The sequence below is a fragment of the Aulonocara stuartgranti genome, assembly GCF_965226115.1.
Source record: "Aulonocara stuartgranti genome assembly, chromosome: 19".
NCBI classification, from domain to species: domain Eukaryota; kingdom Metazoa; phylum Chordata; class Actinopteri; order Cichliformes; family Cichlidae; genus Aulonocara; species Aulonocara stuartgranti.
The window spans coordinates 32,673,443-32,691,523 of record NC_138955.1 but is presented as its reverse complement, the minus strand read 5'-3'; the positions used below and the strand labels follow the sequence as shown (position 1 = coordinate 32,691,523).

Below are 18,081 nucleotides of genomic sequence, written 5' to 3'. Positions count from 1 at the left end.
TCTTGCTGCTTTTCACAGAATTTCATTGTTTTGACAAGTTATGATAGCTATCCTGTGAGTGCTAATTAGCTAGTATTAATGAACACAAACAAGGAAATCTGAAAGGAATGACTTTAGTTCAACATCGGATGTGACCATTTGCATGTTTAGTACACTAAGCTTAAATGAAGAAAAAGGAGTGGAAGCTTTTGAATTGCTGTAATCTTGATCCACGCTTCGTGTACGCTTGCCTGTTAAAACTATTGTTTATGAAATCGATCATCACAAAGAAACACTAAAGAGGAAATCTCACGTCGACGTATGTTCTGTGCCCGTCTCCTTATGCGGGTTTTCAAGCACCACTACATGAATTTAACTTGACTCACATGTTTGTAAGAAACATATTTCCACAAAGTTTCTCTTTTCAAGGAATGGAGGCAACTCAGAAACAATAGAAATAATAATAATAATGCAAAACATGTTTAATAATCAGGAATGTATCAGTCAAACTAAATCTGCATACTACTCGACCATTATTTGTTCGAACGAAGATTCCCCTAAGATGCTGTTTTCACTGTTTAACTCTTCTTTTAGATCCTCTCCCTGCTCACCGTTACTCATCTTCCTTTTGCGATTCTCTAATGTTATTATTCTCTGAGTAAATACACAAAATACACCAAGTCCTGCCGTCTGAAGTTGCCTGTAGTTCTCCTTCTGTAATTCCTCTCCCATTACACAGTTTTCCTGTTTTCCAGCTTCCCTCTGTCACTGATATCTCAGATCTCATCTGTAAGTCGAAATCTTCTACCTGTCAGCGAGACCCCATTCCTACAGTTTGGGTCAAAGCCTGTCTACCCTCTCTGCTTCCCCTCATTCCTGCTGTCATCTACTCCTCACTTACCACTGGATCTGTTGCTATTCCCTTCAAAGTTCTGGTAATCACACTAATACTGAAAAAATCCCAATAATTTTAATAATTTCCATCCTATCTCCAATTTACCATTTCTATCAAAACTTCTTGAAAAGAGAGCTGCCATACAACTCCACTCATACTTAACTAATAATAATCTGTATGAACAGTTCCAGTCTGGTTTTCGTCTGTCCCACAGCACTGAAACTGCGCTAATAAACATACCCAATGATCTTCTTGTGGCAGCTGACTCTGGTTTACTCTCCATTCTTATTCTCCTCGATCTGACTGCTGCTTTTCATTCTATCTCTCACTCAGTTCTCCTCAGTAGGCTAGCCTCCATCGGTCTCTCCCATACTCCACCAGCCTGGTTTAAATCATACCTGTCTGATCGCACTCAGTTTATTCTACTTAAGTCCTTCACTTCTCAGCCCTTTCCTCTGGTCGCAGGCGTGCCCCATGGATCTGTCCTGGGGCCTCTTCTTTTCATTGTCTACCTTCTTCCGCTTGGACACATGTTTTGTAAATACAATATTCAGTTTCACTGTTATGCTGATGACACCCAGCTCCACTAAACCTGATTCTGCTCTCACCCCGTCCTCCCTCACCCTCTGCTTAGCCGAACTAAATTCATGGTTCTCTTCCAATTTTCTATCTTTTAACCCACACATCAGTAACGTCTCTCGGTCTGCATATTTCCAACTCCGTAACATTAATCGTCGCCATCCTTTTCTCTCCCCACATGCCACTGCCATTCTTGTTCATAGCCCGGTCACGTCCCGGATCGATTACTGCAACTCTCTTCTTTTTGGTCTTAGTCAAAAATCTGTCCATCAGCTTCAACGTGTCCAGAACTCTGCTGCTCGTATCATCACCAGGACTCCTTCTATGTATCACATCACTCCTGGTCTGCAGCTTCACTGGCTTCTGGTTAAATACCGCATCAATTTCAAGATACTTTTGTACACGTTCAAGGCTATCCATCATCTCTCGCCTTCATACCTCTCTGACCTGGTTCAGATCACCGTTCCTTCTCCGTGTCTCGGATCGTCCTCCTCTTTCTCTTTCCGTCCCTTCCCACCGCCTAGCCATCGTGGGGCGCAGAGCTTTCTGCTGCTCTGCTCCCCATCATCCCTTCCTCCTGAGATAAGAAACATCACTTCCCTCCCTCTTTTTAAGTCCATACACAGTCCTGTTCACATTAGCCTATTCGACAGAAATCTTTCCATCCTGCTACTTTAATTTATTTTATCCTTATTATTTTGTAAATTGTTATTTTTTGTTGTTGCTACTGCTTGTGTACAGTGTCCTTGAGTGTTTTGAAAGGCGCTTTCTTAAATAAAATGTATTATTATCATCATTATTATTATTATTATTATATAGAAGAAAACGGGCTCCTTTCAAATATTTCAGCTACTTCTCTTCTCACTTCAGTGACTCACCCCACGAGCATCCATAAAGTGGTACGATCCAGCTAAAACATTGGAGAACCAGCCTCACAGCTGGAACAACGTCAAGGATCATTTCCATTTCCCAATGTTTAATTTGAATATTAATTTCTTAAAACCTAATTAATTTAGATACAGTTCTGATGGTGCCCTGCTACTAATACACATGCTGTTAATTAGATGTAGCCTAATGTCATTCCCCCTCCTTTAACATAATTAAAACAGAAGATCCCAACCCGTGTGAACTAATGTTGGTACAACCCAGAGCAGAAGGTGGTGTGACAGTTGACAGGGAAATGTAATTTGTCACTGTAGGGTACAGAACTGGCATTTACATTGAATGAGGGGTGTTGAGTGAACATATATATCTGAACCAAGAGTCTGTACTATCAGTAATGATGGTGTGGCAGCTCTTTTAGTAGAAAACACTGAGATGTGGTTAGAAACTGTGGATATTCTTGAAAGAGGAAACCTCATTGAGACAAATTATTACCTTTTTGCACTGTTTCCCCAGTGTCAGTTTTCAGTAGGGTTATGGCAGCTTTAAGGTTAGGGTAATCTTATGGTTCATTTTAGTACCTGCTCGGATTGCTTGGAACTACAGCCGAGCAGGTACTATGACCTCATGGAAAACCCTAAAACCATAGCGAGCTGTGCCGAGTTGTTCCAAGTATTAATAGAAAAGGGGCTTTGGTTTGCTGCTGTTCTGCAGGACACACACTCTCACCTGGATGTGTCTGCTCTCACCTGCAGGTGGATCATTGCATGTGAGTCTGTGCAGGTATGTCTGGACTTTCCCCTCAGGTCTGTGTACTTTCTTCTCTTCTCCTTGTCCAACCACAGCTGCACCTCCCGACACTGCTCCATCAAATCTCTGAGGTTGGCAGATGACACCACCCTCATCGGGCTCATTTCGGGTGGAAATGAGCTCGCCTATAGGAGCGAGACTGACAGCCTCGTGATTGGGTGCAGTGACAGCAACCTGGAGCTCAATGCTGTTAGAACAGTGGAGATTATAGTGAACTTCAGGTTAAAACCCATGACCCTGGATCCCAATACAGTGGAGTTCTTCCACTTCCTGGGAACTTTCATCAATGCCTCCTCACCCTGATCACTGCTCAGTTAACGTGTTACAAAAACACACTTACTAGGGATTTGATAGACAGTATCAGTAATCAGTCTGATCCTGACCTAAATTACTGGATCGGATATCGTGGAGAAATAAAAATGTACCCAGATCCAATAATAATCATAAAACGTGGCCTAACCCAGGTCACCGCCTCAGCACGTCAGAGCAGTATGTGTCACGTGACATAGCGGTTGTCTTGTGTGAGACCTGTCGGCGGTCACGTCAGCGGTGTGGAGTTCTTAATGAAAAAAGCAAGACTGCCAAATGTAACGTATGCAAGGAAAGTGTTTTGCTAGGTGGTAGCAGTCTTGGGAACATGATTAAACACTTACAGACATACCATAGTAAGGAGCACACAGAATTTATCCAGGCCTCCAGTGCTAAGAAGAAAAGTGTACTGTATCATTGGGAAAACATTCAGAGGCATGAGAAACTCCCTCCAGAGAGCAACAAAGCAAAGATGATAATGGAGAAAATTGTTGAATTTGTTGTCCTTGATGACCTTTCTGTTGTGGAAAATGTTAGTTTTCAACACTTAATGAAGCATTTGGAGCCTCGCTACCTTCTGCCAAACCGGCATTTCATCTCTGAGCAAGCTGTCCCAGAGAAGAACAAGCAGGTGTGTAAGTTCATCTCTGAATGTTAGGAAAGCATTCCCACTTTAAGCTTACAAGTTTGGGATGCTTCGCGCACAATGAGGGACTGCTAGCACAACACAGTGTATGAGATGCTGTGGCAGAAAAATAGTGGGTCACACTCACCACAGTCATATTCACGTTTGGAGGACATTCAAATGGAGCTGAAAATGTCACCCAAGCGTCAGATACAGGATGTGTTGTTGTTGAAATCCTGAAGGGAAATGCTGCAGATCCTGTTCCTCAGTTTGCCACAACAAGTGCAAACTTACCTCAGTGAGCCAAACATTCAGCCCTCAGACAGTCGTTTCAAGCCGTCCTTATTATTTACTCAGGATTAAAAATTTGGCACGCTGGACTCAGTAAAAGCACTTTGTACATCATATCCTATCTACAGGGTGGGCCATTTATATGTACAATATGGATGAATATATCTATAGATAATATACAGATATTCAGGCCCTGATCGATGGTTGGCAGATTTGCAGGTTTAGATATTCCTCATTTTCAATAATTTCCATTTTGCTTGAATCCAGTCAAAAATCTGGATCAAATTCAGACAATATAGGCAGTGCAGCCTGCCTGTTTTGGAATATTATTTGTGGTTGGAACAACTTAAATGATCATTCTCAAGTATAACAAATAGTTTTTAATTGGCAATGCATGTATTTGTGATATACTGCCGCTCTAGCGGAAATGTGTGCCAGCAAAATGGGATATTATTTTCACAACCAATTAAAAGATGAAGACCTCAATTATAAAAATGCTACTGTCTGTATCCAAGCAAAGCCACACAAATATTAGTTATTAATTGATATCTGTTCAGCATTACACTAATTTGTACAGAAAGTAAAACAAAGCATATAGTTTTAAAACACAACAATATTTTCTGGTTATATTGCAAGACAGTGTAACAATGTGCTATTAACACATAAACACACACAGCAGAAAATTATCTTAAAAAATAATAATAAAACTATAGTTATCTTGTAGAGAAAAGGGTAATATTTAATTACTTGACATAAATGAATGATTGTGAAACAGTCATTCACCCTCCAAGCCCCAACCCTCACCCTTTTAAACCCTACTAGTATCACAACATTATTTAAAAAGTAAATTTAAGAAGAATCACCCATCAACAAGGAGCACCAATAAGCCCAGAGCCTGGTAACATTTTATAATAAGTGAAAACTATTAGGAATTAACAACATATTAGTTGGTGCTTAATTGCTCATCCTTAAAATGGCTTAGTTTTGCTTAATGAGCTAATATCTTTGATTTTTAATGACATGATTTGTATACTTCCTAAAAATTGCATTATTGCATTAAATTGCATTAAAGATTGCATGTAAAAACAAGTTATTTAGGATCTGTTTAGGTACACTGTATCATTAGAAAGTCTTTGTAAAGGATTAACAAAGTATTTTGATTCATATTTATAAATATACAGATTATGTAATAATCTCCTTTTTACATTTTCAATGGATGTTTTATAATTATTTTATAATTCATGCCATGGTTAATTCATAGCGGTTAACTGGACCAACCTCTTGCACCACCTGGTATGGTCTTTGCCATTTGGGAGCCAGCTTGGCAGTGAAAAACTTTGTTGCTTTGGAGAGGGGACGAGCTCATACCCAAACTCTGTCTTGTTCTTGGTAGTCCATATCAAACCCGCCTTTGACATAGTTACGTTTTAGTCAGCGATGTGCAGAGTTCAGTTTTTTTGAGACAAGGTCACACAGATCTTCCAGCTGTGAGATCTTGGCATTTGCCTGGTGTAACATCCTGAAGTTGTAACAGCAGATCCAAGGGGCGTCTTAGAGGGCGTTGAAGGTTCAGCTCTGCAGAGGAAACCCCGGTGGATTTCTGGACATCTGATTTAGAACAACCTGGAACCCTGGAATATATTCCTAACGCTGTTCATGTCTGGTTCCAACGTCGGAGGCGTTTATGGTTTTTAAAGTACGATTGACTCTTTCTGTGAGGTTGGTCTGAGAATGACACACAGACATTAATTTGTGGCCCACTTTCCAGGTTTGTAACGGTCTGGAAGACTGAGGGAACAAACTGAGTTCCACGCTTGGACAGAATGTAATCAGGCAAGCCCAGTGAGTCATATCTCTCTCACCAGAATCTGCTGTGGCTTTTCTTAGAAGGAACAATTCCACCCACTGTGAGAAATAGTCAACACAGACCAGCAGATATACATTTTGGTTGATGTTTCTAGGGAATGGACCCATCACATCCACTCCTATCATTTCCCATAGCTGTTGGGCTACAGTTTGTTGTAGACTACCTGTCAGTTTCAGGTCTATACATTTGGATAACATGACAGTTCTTCACATGTTCCTGAACGTCCCTGCTTAGTTTTGGCCAATAGTTCTGCAGTTGTCTGTATGTTTTGTGTCTTCCCAGATGCCAAGAGAGGGGATGATGGTGGAAATATTCCAATAACTACAGTTGGTATGGGGTCTTGTAAGGTAGTTTGACAACATGGTAAATTAGGTCCTCCATGATTTTGAATGATGTAGTAGGACTGATATTGTGTTTTCCTGTTTCTATGATTTTTGGCACAGGGTCTGGCATTCTGTGTCTTTCTGCTGTGCCTCTCATACTGCCTCAATCGTGATAGGTAGGTCTTTGGAGGGCATATATAGGTGTGCACCTTCTGGCACAGATTCTTGAACATCTTTTGAGAGAGAGATTTAGGCAGAGTTTTTTATTTGACATTCCTATATTCTATAATGAGTGTGAAATCCTGAAGCCGAAGTGCCCACCGGATGAGTCGGGTGCTAGGCTTGGTGGTTGTTAACACCCACAACAGAGAGGCATGATCGGTTACCACTGTAAATAAGTGACCTTCAAGTGAGTCAATCCTGCACTTTTCCACAACCCACACCACAGTCAAACATTCTAACTCTGTGACTGGATAATTCCTTTCCAATGGATTCAGGCTACAGCTGGCAAAGGCCAGGACTTTCTCATCCCCAAGGTCTCTTCTCTGCACTAGGATGGCCCCAAGCCACCCTCCCTGGCATCTGTATACACCACAAATGGTGCATTGAAGTCTGGGTGACCCAACACCAGTGACTTGGTGAGTCAGTCCTTGAGGGATAATGGCCTCAATGACATCATCCCGTAACATGTCCTTAATGAGCTCCTTCATCACCTTTAGCTTAGTCAGGGCAACCCAATATGTTTCTGTCAGATGGATATCAGATTGGTTAGGTAGTTGTCATGCTTCAGTAATCATGTATGTATCAACTTTTGAAGTGCCAACATCCGAATTACTGAGCAAAAGATTTTCTAACTGTGGCTTCTATATTCCTAAAGATGACATGCCTGAATGACACTCTGAACTAAGTCCAAATCTTCACTTGCAGGTATTTTAAGGGGGAAGTGTAGTGGTGAAAGGAGCTTCTGCCAAGAAGAAAGCAATCGTATCAGCCAAGAGGAAACAATATTTTATCTGGTCAAACCCAAGGGCTTTCTCGGTTGTTCATCAGCCAAATATAAAGGCTTTCCATTCCATGGTATTAGTTTGTCACCCAGAGTCTTAGTAGTGTTCCACACAGGTTCACTGAGTAGAGCACATGTTGAACCAGTATCCACTACAGCTTTTCCAGTCCTAGTTTTCTAAGTCCTAAGTGTCTAACAGTTACAGAGTTGTGGAACATCTATCCTTGGACCAAAGAATGAGATGTCACATTAAAATCCAAATGTGGTAAGTCAGTCAGGGTGTTATGTGAGGGACATATGGTCGGTGGATCACTGAGAATTGGAAGAACTGGGAGGTTTTCTTTCTTACACTGATTATGAATGGGACACAAATATGGGGCCAGCTGCTGAGTTCACCTTCTCTTTGTTTTTATGTCTGACAACTTGTTTTGTTTCTAAGACCATATTTAGCCTGGTTTGTTTGATCCTTTTCCAGCTGTTGTCCCAACCTAACCAGCTCATTCACTGGTGTTACTATGCCAGAAAGGAGACTTGCCATACCAGGATTAATGCTTTTCGGAAGCATTTGAGTATTGACGGTTCATCAATATCTGGTCTCCATGTTAGGCATAATGAATGGTACATATAAGGAAAAGGCCTTTTCCTCACTCTTTCCACCAGTTCTTCCTCATAGTTCTCAGAGAAGAAGGCAGCACAGATTTTTTTTCCTTAAAGTCTGACCAACTTTGTGTATTTCCTCACACCACATCCACCAGGTATAACAAGCGCAAAGTTGCCATTATTTCTTCATTAGACAGAGGATGCAAAGCCAGGAAATGTCTAGGAATAAAAGGGGTTCCATCCATCCATCCATCCATCTTCATCCGCTTTGTCCGGGGCCGGGTCGCGGGGGCAGCAGCCTAAGCAAAGAGGCCCAGACCTCCCTCTCCCCAGCCACCTCCTCCAGCTTATCCGGGGGAATACCAAGGCGTTCCCAGGCCAGCCGAGAGATATAATCTCTCCAGCGTGTCCTGGGTCTGCCCCGGGGCCTCCTCCCGGTGGGACATGCCTGGAACACCTCACCCAGGAGGCGCCCAGGGGGCATCCTTGTCAGATGCCCGAACCACCTCAGCTGGCTCCTTTCGATGTGGAGCAGCAGCTGCTCTACTCTGAGCCCCTCCCGGATGGCCGAACTTCTCACCCTATCTCTAAGGGAGAGGCCAGCCACCCTTCGGAGGAAGCTCATTTCTGCCGCTTGTATCCGCGATCTCGTTCTTTCGGTCACTACCCACAGCTCGTGGCCATAGGTGAGGGTAGGGACGTAGATCGACCGGTAAATTGAGAGCTTTGCTTTTACACTCAGCTCCCTCTTCACCACGACGGACCGGTGCAGCGTCCGCATTACTGCAGCTGCAGCCCCAATCTGTCTGTCGATCTCCGGCTCCCTTCTCCCATCACTCGCGAACAAGACCCCGAGATACTTGAACTCCTCCACTTGTGGCAGGAACTCATCCCCGACCCGGAGTGGGCACTCCACCCTTTTCCGGCTGAGAACCATGGCCTCAGATTTGGAGGTGCTGATCCTCATTCCCGCTGCTTCACACTCGGCTGCGAACCGTTCCAGTGCGAGCTGGAGGCCCTCACCCGATGAAGCCAACAGAACCACATCATCTGCAAAAATCAGAGATGAGATTCTGAGGCCACCAAAGCGAAAGCCCTCCGCCACTTGGCTGCGCCTAGAAATCCTGTCCATAAAAATTATGAACAGAACCGGAGACAAAGGGCAGCCCTGGCGGAGCCCATCACCCACCGGGAACGAGTCCGACTTATTGCCGGCAATGCGAACCAAGCTCTTGCAAAGGGGTTCCAATTCATCCTAAAGACATCAATATATTGAAAACTGTAGCTTAACAGGTTCACAGGTTAACATTTGAGAGTTGGCTGTCCTCTGCTAACCAGTAGGACTATGGAATCATGGGAACTCCACCAAAAGACCACCCTCAATGTCACAGTTGACTCTAGATGTCCTCTCTGACTATTTCCCAGAGCGTCTTTGGTTGGAGCAGCCTGATCAGGGGCAGATGTCAGCACGGACATATTAAGGGTTTGTTTTAAGGTTTGTTTTATTATCAGCATTTCATGAGTCATTTTGCAAACATTACTTTACGGATCATCAAATGTGTGTTGGACTGGTGATAAGCATTCCTTGATGTTCTTTAGCACCTCTGTATCTGCTCTCCAGTCCACTCCAGTCTCCAGTTGAGATTCCCAGGAAACTGATTCCTGATTTATGTAATTTGTTCATCCAAAGCCTGCTGTAAACCTTGTTCAAAGGTTGTAGTGGCATCTTCTAATAAAGTTCTTACCATAGTTTAATTTTGTGTTTTATTTGTTCATCCAACGGCATTTGAATGTTTTCTTCCAAAGACTTAGTGAGTCCCTCTTGTTACGCCCCAATCTAGGGGTACCGGTACGCAACATAAGAGTTAAAAAAAAGGAAGTGACCCCGCCCTGGTCCCCATACACAGGGGAAAAACGATTTCTTAGTGAAACAGTGGTTTATTGTCTAAACTGAAGTGTGACTCCGGGATGAACAAAGGCCAAAATAACAAACAAAACCAGCTTAATCAGTCAAGGAGGTGCTACCTAAACCCTATGTGATGAAAAGAACAAACAAAAGACAAATGCTACGCCTAACTCCCTAACTGAATAAACAGGAGGAAACAACAGGGCAGTTCACCCCTTCGGCTTCAGTGACTATTTACAAGTGAAGGCTAATTTACATACTATATACAAGCTAAGTAAGTCACGAGAATCACAAATACCACAGAGTTTGGAGGCCAGGGTCAGGTCTGCTGCTGCTGTCAGTTGCTGCCCGGGACAACTGCTAGTGACAGATTCTGAAAGCAACCACATGATCAGGGGACCAATCAGCAGCCGTCAGCTAATCCAGTCAGGGACCTGCAGAGACCTAAAGACACAGACAGAACAGGAAACAGCCACCAAAACACATTACGGCCAAGGCCATAGCACTCTGCTACACCAATGTCCTCTGATGACTCCATTATGTGAAAGGCGTGGGGAGGAACACAGTGGAATGACTGGTTGACCCAGGTCAGCATCCATAGACAATGTTCAGAAGATAATAATCTGTTCCATTTTGACACCTTTGTTGTCGCTCTTCTGATGCTGATGTTGTCCATATGCAAGGTTTGCAGCTTGGATTAGTACTGTTTGTGCATTATTTGTCTATTAAGCCTGTATATTGAATTTATCTTCCAATGCATTGGTTTTTGGTTTGTTTGCTTGTTTTTCAGTTTTCAGGTGGGCTCCTTGTGTTCCAAGTTTAGGTTTTTTATGTTTCTTTAGTTTTTTCTCAGTGTGAGTTCTTTAAAAGTTGGGCACCATTTATTTATGTAACGGTTTGACCTATATTTAGGAATCAGGTTAGACACTCAGATCAACCCCTACAAAGGATTCATGCGCAACATACCCCTGGGTTTTTCAACAGATCATTAAATAACATTCAGTAAGACCATAAAAACAACTCAACACACAAATTGTTCATAAGGGAGACAATATATGAACAACCACATCTTAAAACAGAAGTTTACAATCCTGGCTAGCTCAGTTCCAGTTAACTTAGTTTATTTATAAAGGAAAAGGAAAGAAATCCACGCTGCATTTTGAGGCAGACATGTCAGAAACATCAGGGGGCTGAAGCTGGTCACAGTGATCAACCACAACTCACAATCGTCCCCAGCAGCTTTATCAGTAGGAAATCTTCAGACCGTCCCAGAAGACTAAAAAACTAGCATGTTAAAAAAAGTGTAATCAGAGACTTTGCTTTGTGTGGTCTTGTTTGTGTAATCTGCATAAGCCTCATGTGAAGTTTTACATGATTACAGTTACGACTATAGTTCTATATCTAAAACACATTAAACCTGTGAACACCAGCTGTGTTACCACAGACTGAGATATCAGCTGATACTGGAGCTGATATTGTAGGCAGGTTGTGAATGTTAGTTGGTTACTGGGCACACCAGGTGAGCTTTCCATCACTCAGATAAAAATGTCTCAGTACCTCAGCTTCAGCTAACCTTCTGTTCAGTACAGTCAAAACAACTGAACTCACTTTTAATTCATATTTAGCATGAATGGAATGATTTCTTTAGTCAGAGCTGTGAATTCATTCACACGATGGATTAGCTACACAACAGCAGCTTTCCCCAAGTAGGTGATTGCTCATCTTCGCTAGCTATCTAAGGACGTTATTTTTCCTCTCCACTTCTTAAGAAAAGACCATAAAATAATAATGAAACAAACAGTGGGAAAAAATCCAATCCAATTTATGAGCTGTAAATTGATTCTTTAATAAGAATATACAATACTGTCAGTAATTTGATCAGACTCTGGTCGCATTGGCTTAATCAGTCAATCCACATTATCAGTTGGAGAGAAAAAAAACAAGTCCCCACCCCTCCTGTATACAGGTTTTCGTAAGAGAAGTGAAGCTGAGTGCCACTGTGCTAGAAGCCCACTCAGTTATAACAAATGTGAGTGAAAGTATCCTCTGGGTGCAGCTGCTTAGTCACTCTTTCTCTTCAACCCACAAACTTTGTCCAGCATCCATTTCAGGATTCTGCAGACCTTAGGTTTAAATCTTACTACAAATATTTGTGCTTTGTCTGTTTCCTTTTACTGTTTTGAATATAGCAGAGACTTGCTCGAGTCGTAAGGTCCTCCTGACCGCAGTGGCGTGTCCAGCGGGGTGGCCTGGGGGGGCACAGGCCACCCCCCCAACCAGACTGGCCACCCCAGGTGCCACCCCAAAGGCAAAACAATAAAATTCAATCAAATATCAAATGTCCGATTATGTTTTCACGGTGAAGCTCAGATATCGGAGTGTAAGTGAATGCAGCACCGGCTTCTGCGCTATGTGCATCACGTTAGCAAAGGTAGGAGAGCCAAGCAGAAAGACGTCACTGCAGGAAACAATTTTTCGGTGAAAGAAAATGAGGACAGAATAAATGTCCCGGTAAGTAATATTAAGTTTGTTGAGTTTAGTAAACTTCGGCGAAATTAGAATACCAAGGAAAAAATAACACTTAAAGAATTATTGCAGCCGTGGAATATTTCAGACAGTATGCTACTGAGGGCAGCTAACATAAGAGTTATGAGTTATAAGATATAATCTAAGTCGTAACATTGCTGTATGGAGCTGCAGATTTGGTTGCAGGTTAACATAGCTGGACTGGCCATCGGGCATACCGGGCATATGCCCGGTGACTTATTTTTTATTTTTTTTGTAATGGCATGAACAATGAGAGGTGGTGGATTGGCCAGATGCAGGTCGATGTGTAAAAATAACTCAGTTGTTTGGTGGTGGCTATGGCGGGGCATCCACAGAGGCCAGCAGGTGGATGAGGGAAGGTGAGGCAGGAGGAGAGCCCCGAGGCAGCCACCAGTCCGAGTGTCAGGTGAACTGAACTTCAGGTAAGAAGTTATGACCTGCAGTCTATCTGGGTCAGATATAAACTAAGTTTAGGTGGAGTTTATTTTCGTTGTGCTGACTTTTTACCCTCAGTTGCAATAACTCATACTGCGTTCTAGCCAGCTTGACAGAGTTTATATACAGCTGGGTGGGTGCTATGATGTTACTGATAGTGAACTTTATTTTATTCATAAAGTTAGTAGAGTTGCCAACGGCTCCTTAAAAAAATGGAATGGTCCCTCAATCAGAGAAAATATTACACGTTTCGTATTGAGCTGAGAAGAGACGCAGTTTGTCCCGGACTTTCGCTATAATGAAAAAAAGACACAAAGCTGGATTTATTCTGTCTTTATGCTGCACAGCTGCCTCTTCTTCTCTCATTCTCTCCCCCTCTCTCCTGTTGCTACTTCAATCATGAAACTGATCAATGATCAGCTGATCGGCTTTTCTCTCTTGTTTATTTATCGCCCACTTTGCGCCAGAAAGAGGAAACCAGCAGATGTCGCGCTAAACAACAGCAGCACGTTTAAGCTTGATCAGCTGTTGTTAGAATTTATTTAATATTAATTTCTAGTATCAGCTGATGTTTGCTGGAGCCACAGCTGTAAAGCTGCTGGTCATGATGTCTGTTTAGATATGTGGTGAGAGGGAAACATGAAGATGAAACCAGGAGATGTCCTTACTGAACCATCAGAGCTGAACAGGTGATGGAGAAACAGGTTTACCTTTTAGGTGACATGGATGAGTTGAAGTTATGACCTGTTTCTGAGAGACTAATAACACCTGGATCCTTTTCTAAGTAGCTGACAGCTGGTAACTGTGCAGGGGCGGATCTAGGAAAGTTTTGCCAGGGGGCCAGGTAGGGCATTAACAGGGAGAGGGGGGGCACAAAGAAATACTTTTCTTTCTTATTCTCATTTAAAATATCTCGCTTTTATTAAATAATTATCTAAATCGTACAACCAAAGTTTTTATCTGACGTAAAATGTATAGAAATCATACATATACCAACAAGACTGTACATCACTGTCACCACAGGGTTTGTTTTCAGTCAAAGTCTTTATGGCTTTAATACCTGGTGGGCCGGTCTCTAGTCAAAATGCCCGATTTTCTGTCCCAGTCCAGCCCTGCAGGTTAATACTGGCAGTGTCACCATGCCAGCTGACTGTATTTCATCATCAGCCAGTGTTGTTCTTGATCAATATTACCAAAGTTTACCATAAGGCAGCATAGAAAGTATTTACTTGCTTTCAGGTTTTATTCAAATGTTAGTCTTTTCAGTTGTTTCCCCACTTTTTTCCTGTTTCAAAATCAAACACCAGTTTGTGAGAAGATTATCTTCTTTTTTTTAACAGGCAGAGAAAGTTTTGCATTGGCTAATTTGTCAATTGTATGTTACAAATGTTCGTATTTTAATATTCAAAAATGTTTTTGCTCAAAACATATGTGCACTACATGTCAGTAAAAATACTATGCAAATATTGCTGTCCTTGAATGCTGAGTAAGCACTGACAAAGCACTGATTGTATCTCTTGTACTTTATCAACGCAGTATCTAAAAACTTTGCACCGTAGTGGTTAAAATCTCATTCTAATAAGAGTTAAAAGCGCATTCGGTTATTAGGTTTATAGGATTATTGAATTATGGTTAATGGTTGGTAGAATTTTTTTTAAACATTATCTGCCAATTACATCTGCCACCCTTCTCCAAATCTGTGCCCCTACCTGGCCCCCCCAACAAAAATTTTCTAGACATGCCACTGCCTGACCGTACAGCTTCTGTTCGTACTTGATGTAATACCATTTTTGTAAGAAATAGTTCCTCCATCATATATGAAGAATAAAAATGCTGTCATTAAATATGTTGTATAGGAGCTAATTAAGCATGACTAAGCCACAAATAGTCAAATCTAGGTCAGAAAACAAAAACAAACCTTTTAAATCCACAAATTAAGGTCATGGCTCAAAATCCCAGTTTATTGGCCAGTTCTGGCCCTGTGCAAAATGTAACCACATATGACTCTAAATTTTCAATAAAATAACAAAGAATGGGGAAAAACACAAAAACTGTTTTAAAAACTTGCAAACTTAGAAACGTTGTGCTGTTGACATACCTTTCATGTGGCTCATGTACTTGTGTGTCACATGAAATTTAATGTGTCATCACTTTGAATCAACACCAAAGTGGATGAAAGAGAAAAAGAGCATTCACAAAGTTACCAGTTAACTGATGATAGGAGCACGGGTACAGCAACAAAAATAAATAAATAAAATTCACCAAAACAATAACAATAACAAGTGATTAGACCAGAGGAAATAGTCAGTCTGTGATTTTATTTTTTTTTATTCTTACTACTTGAGCAAAAGGGTTTTAGTGCTGTTGTGAAAGAGTCATGTGGTAGCTTAATGTTAAAAATGTAATCAGACTGTTTACGTTCAGTTTGCTTGTTCAAATCAACATTCTGTTGAGGGTTTTATGTATTGTACATTGTACAATACACAATACAATACACATTGTACATGAGAGCGATATATGGGACATGCACGCGGCATTAAATGAAACCATAATGTAAATCAAATGTTGTTGTCTTTTGCTGATAAGAGGCACTTTGGGGCATTGAACAGTTCCTCAGTGTGCCCTAGAACAGATTTGGATACAGACTGAAGAAAAGAAAGTGTGGATCTGAGTCATTTTTGGTCAAGACTACCTGTTAATGTGGTCTCAGAAACTGGATCTCATTGCATCTTGGGTGCCTCCCACTTGTGACATTTTCATATATTTATTGTTTTTATGCTTTAGATGAAAACATCCAAAATACAGTTTTTGTTTCATCTTAAGAACACAAATGGATTGGTGCTTAGTTTGAAAAAAATATAATAGAGAGAGTGTTAAAAAGATCTGCCCTGAGATATGGGTTGTCCTTCCCCCTTTTTTCTTTACTCGTGTATTTGCCCCCCCAACAAATCTTCTCCATCCATGCTGCCACCCCCCACACCCCCACCCTCCCCACCTGAACAGAAGCCAACTTAGGAGGGGACAGGCAAGAAATCAATAAGCCATGATTTATTGATCACTAAAATGATGGCACTCATTAGCCCCCTGAGGGGACCTCAGCACTACGTAGATGACAAAATGTCACCTGCCCTCATTTATTGTTTGGATTTGACTGGTGTCTACTAACAAGATTTTCCTTTGGATTTTCTTTTGACCTGTAAAGTGAGGCAGACATATGACATGACTAAAATAACAAAGCTTTGCTGGTGGTCCCTAAGGGCTTTCATGTCCTTAACACTTCTGAAAGGCCTGATTATGCTTTAAACAAGCCTGGAGGATTTTCTGCACCATCTGGAACACCCTTCAGGATGTTGAGTTTCAGCCAAGAGAAAATTATACTTGAAAACTTTTTGCTAGTTTATCGATTGGGTGACAAAGACAAAAAGCTCATGTTTTTTCTGACATATCAGATTTCATTCATTGGAAAAATACTCGTGATTGAGAATGTGTCATTGACCAATAATGGAAACAGAAAGGTCAAGGATTTTACTGATGGCAATTTCATATCTCTGAAATATGTATTTTCAAATGGTAAAGCTTTGTGGGGGTGACAATCTTTAGGCTTTAGCTTTCACAGTAATTTCACACTGCACTCCACTGAATTACTGCAGGCAGCAAGAGCTTTTGTCTGTTCAAGAATTGTAACCATGAGCAAAGGTTTTGATTAGTTTGCATCAGCTCACAATATGTTTTATACAGGAACAATACATTTGCATTAAAAACAAACTCAAACTACAGACATCTGTATAGTCTATCCTGCCCTGCTAAGGATAACATTCAATGGTAGAGTTGACTGCTATGAACTACTAGGAAAACATGCAATCAGAAAAATCTGAAATCTGAAAAAACCAGCTCACTGGACAATAAATGCTGTAACTGGGGAGAAAAGGACTGTAGTTTTTCAGTGTAAAATGGGCTGCCATTTATGAAGCCCTTCTCTAGTCATAGTCAGTTGTCAAGGGGGATATCTATGGACTCAAATTTTGGCCATAAATATTTTGTACTTGTAAATCAGGATTTGTATGTGTAAAAATTATTTGTGTGTGTGTAAAAAAGTTTTTTGTGTGGACTTAGCCAAAAAAAATACGTGTGAAACTCTGCACTCAAGTTTCAAGTTACAAGAACGAATTTTGACCCTGTTTTTCTTCCTTTCATCTGATTGGCCAATGTCATGTCAATAGAGGTCCTTTCACATCGGACGCAGCATGTGCTGCTAATGCTAACTGCTAAGTAAAAGCCAAGGATCCAGAATTTGTTGCACTGGCTGCTGTTTTTGCAGCAGCTCTACCTGTACTAGATGCACCTGCTCCCTGTCGTTTCTATCCCTGACTTTATGTCCTCTACAAGAGTTTCTGGTTTTTCTGCTGGTTCCTCAAATATTCAATAAAAACATTTATGCTCATTCATAACGAAGAAAGCTTTGTAACTATCCCCACTAGTGAAGACTGTCATTTGTGATTGACATGACATTGGCCATTCAGATGAAAGGAAGAAAAACAGGGTCAAAATTCGTACTTGGAACTTGGAACTTGAGTGCAGAGTTTCACACGTATTTTTTTGGCTAAGTCCACACACAAATCTTTTTTACGCACGCACAAATTATTTTTACACATACAAAACTGATTTACAAGTACAAAATATTTATGACCACAATTTGAGCCCATAGATATCTGGAGGAAACTGGAATTTTTACACAGAAACACCTCAGTTAGGATTCAAACCAGGAACCCTTTATCCTGTGCGAACTGCTACACCACCAAGTCACCCCAACAGACATAGTTGTGCAAAAAGTACTCTCTCTGAGCCAGATTAATGCCAGTGTTTTGTGCTAAAGCGCTATCATAGTACTACAGGGTGGGCCATTTATATGGATACACCGTAATAAAATGGGAATGGTTGGTGATATTAAAGTCCTGTTTGTGGCACATTAGTATATGTGAGGGGGCAAACTCCTCAAGATGGGTGGTGACCATGGTGGCCATTTAGAAGTC

General features: G+C 41.4%; 1 long non-coding RNA gene and 1 pseudogene across 5 annotated transcripts in view; both read left to right on the top strand.

The window, feature by feature from the left end:
- LOC309695388 overlaps window positions 1-18,081 on the top strand; it is a 215,442-nt pseudogene that overhangs the window by 132,840 nt on the left and 64,521 nt on the right. The gene's annotated exons all lie outside the window — the stretch shown is intronic.
- LOC309695268 overlaps window positions 12,484-18,081 on the top strand; it is a 42,862-nt gene continuing 37,264 nt past the window's right edge. For all 4 annotated transcript variants that reach the window (XR_014273096.1, XR_014273097.1, XR_014273098.1 and 1 more), the window contains exons 1-2: window positions 12,484-12,580; window positions 12,952-13,038. This is a non-coding gene — a long non-coding RNA (uncharacterized lncRNA). The remainder of the gene's footprint in view (window positions 12,581-12,951; window positions 13,039-18,081) is intronic.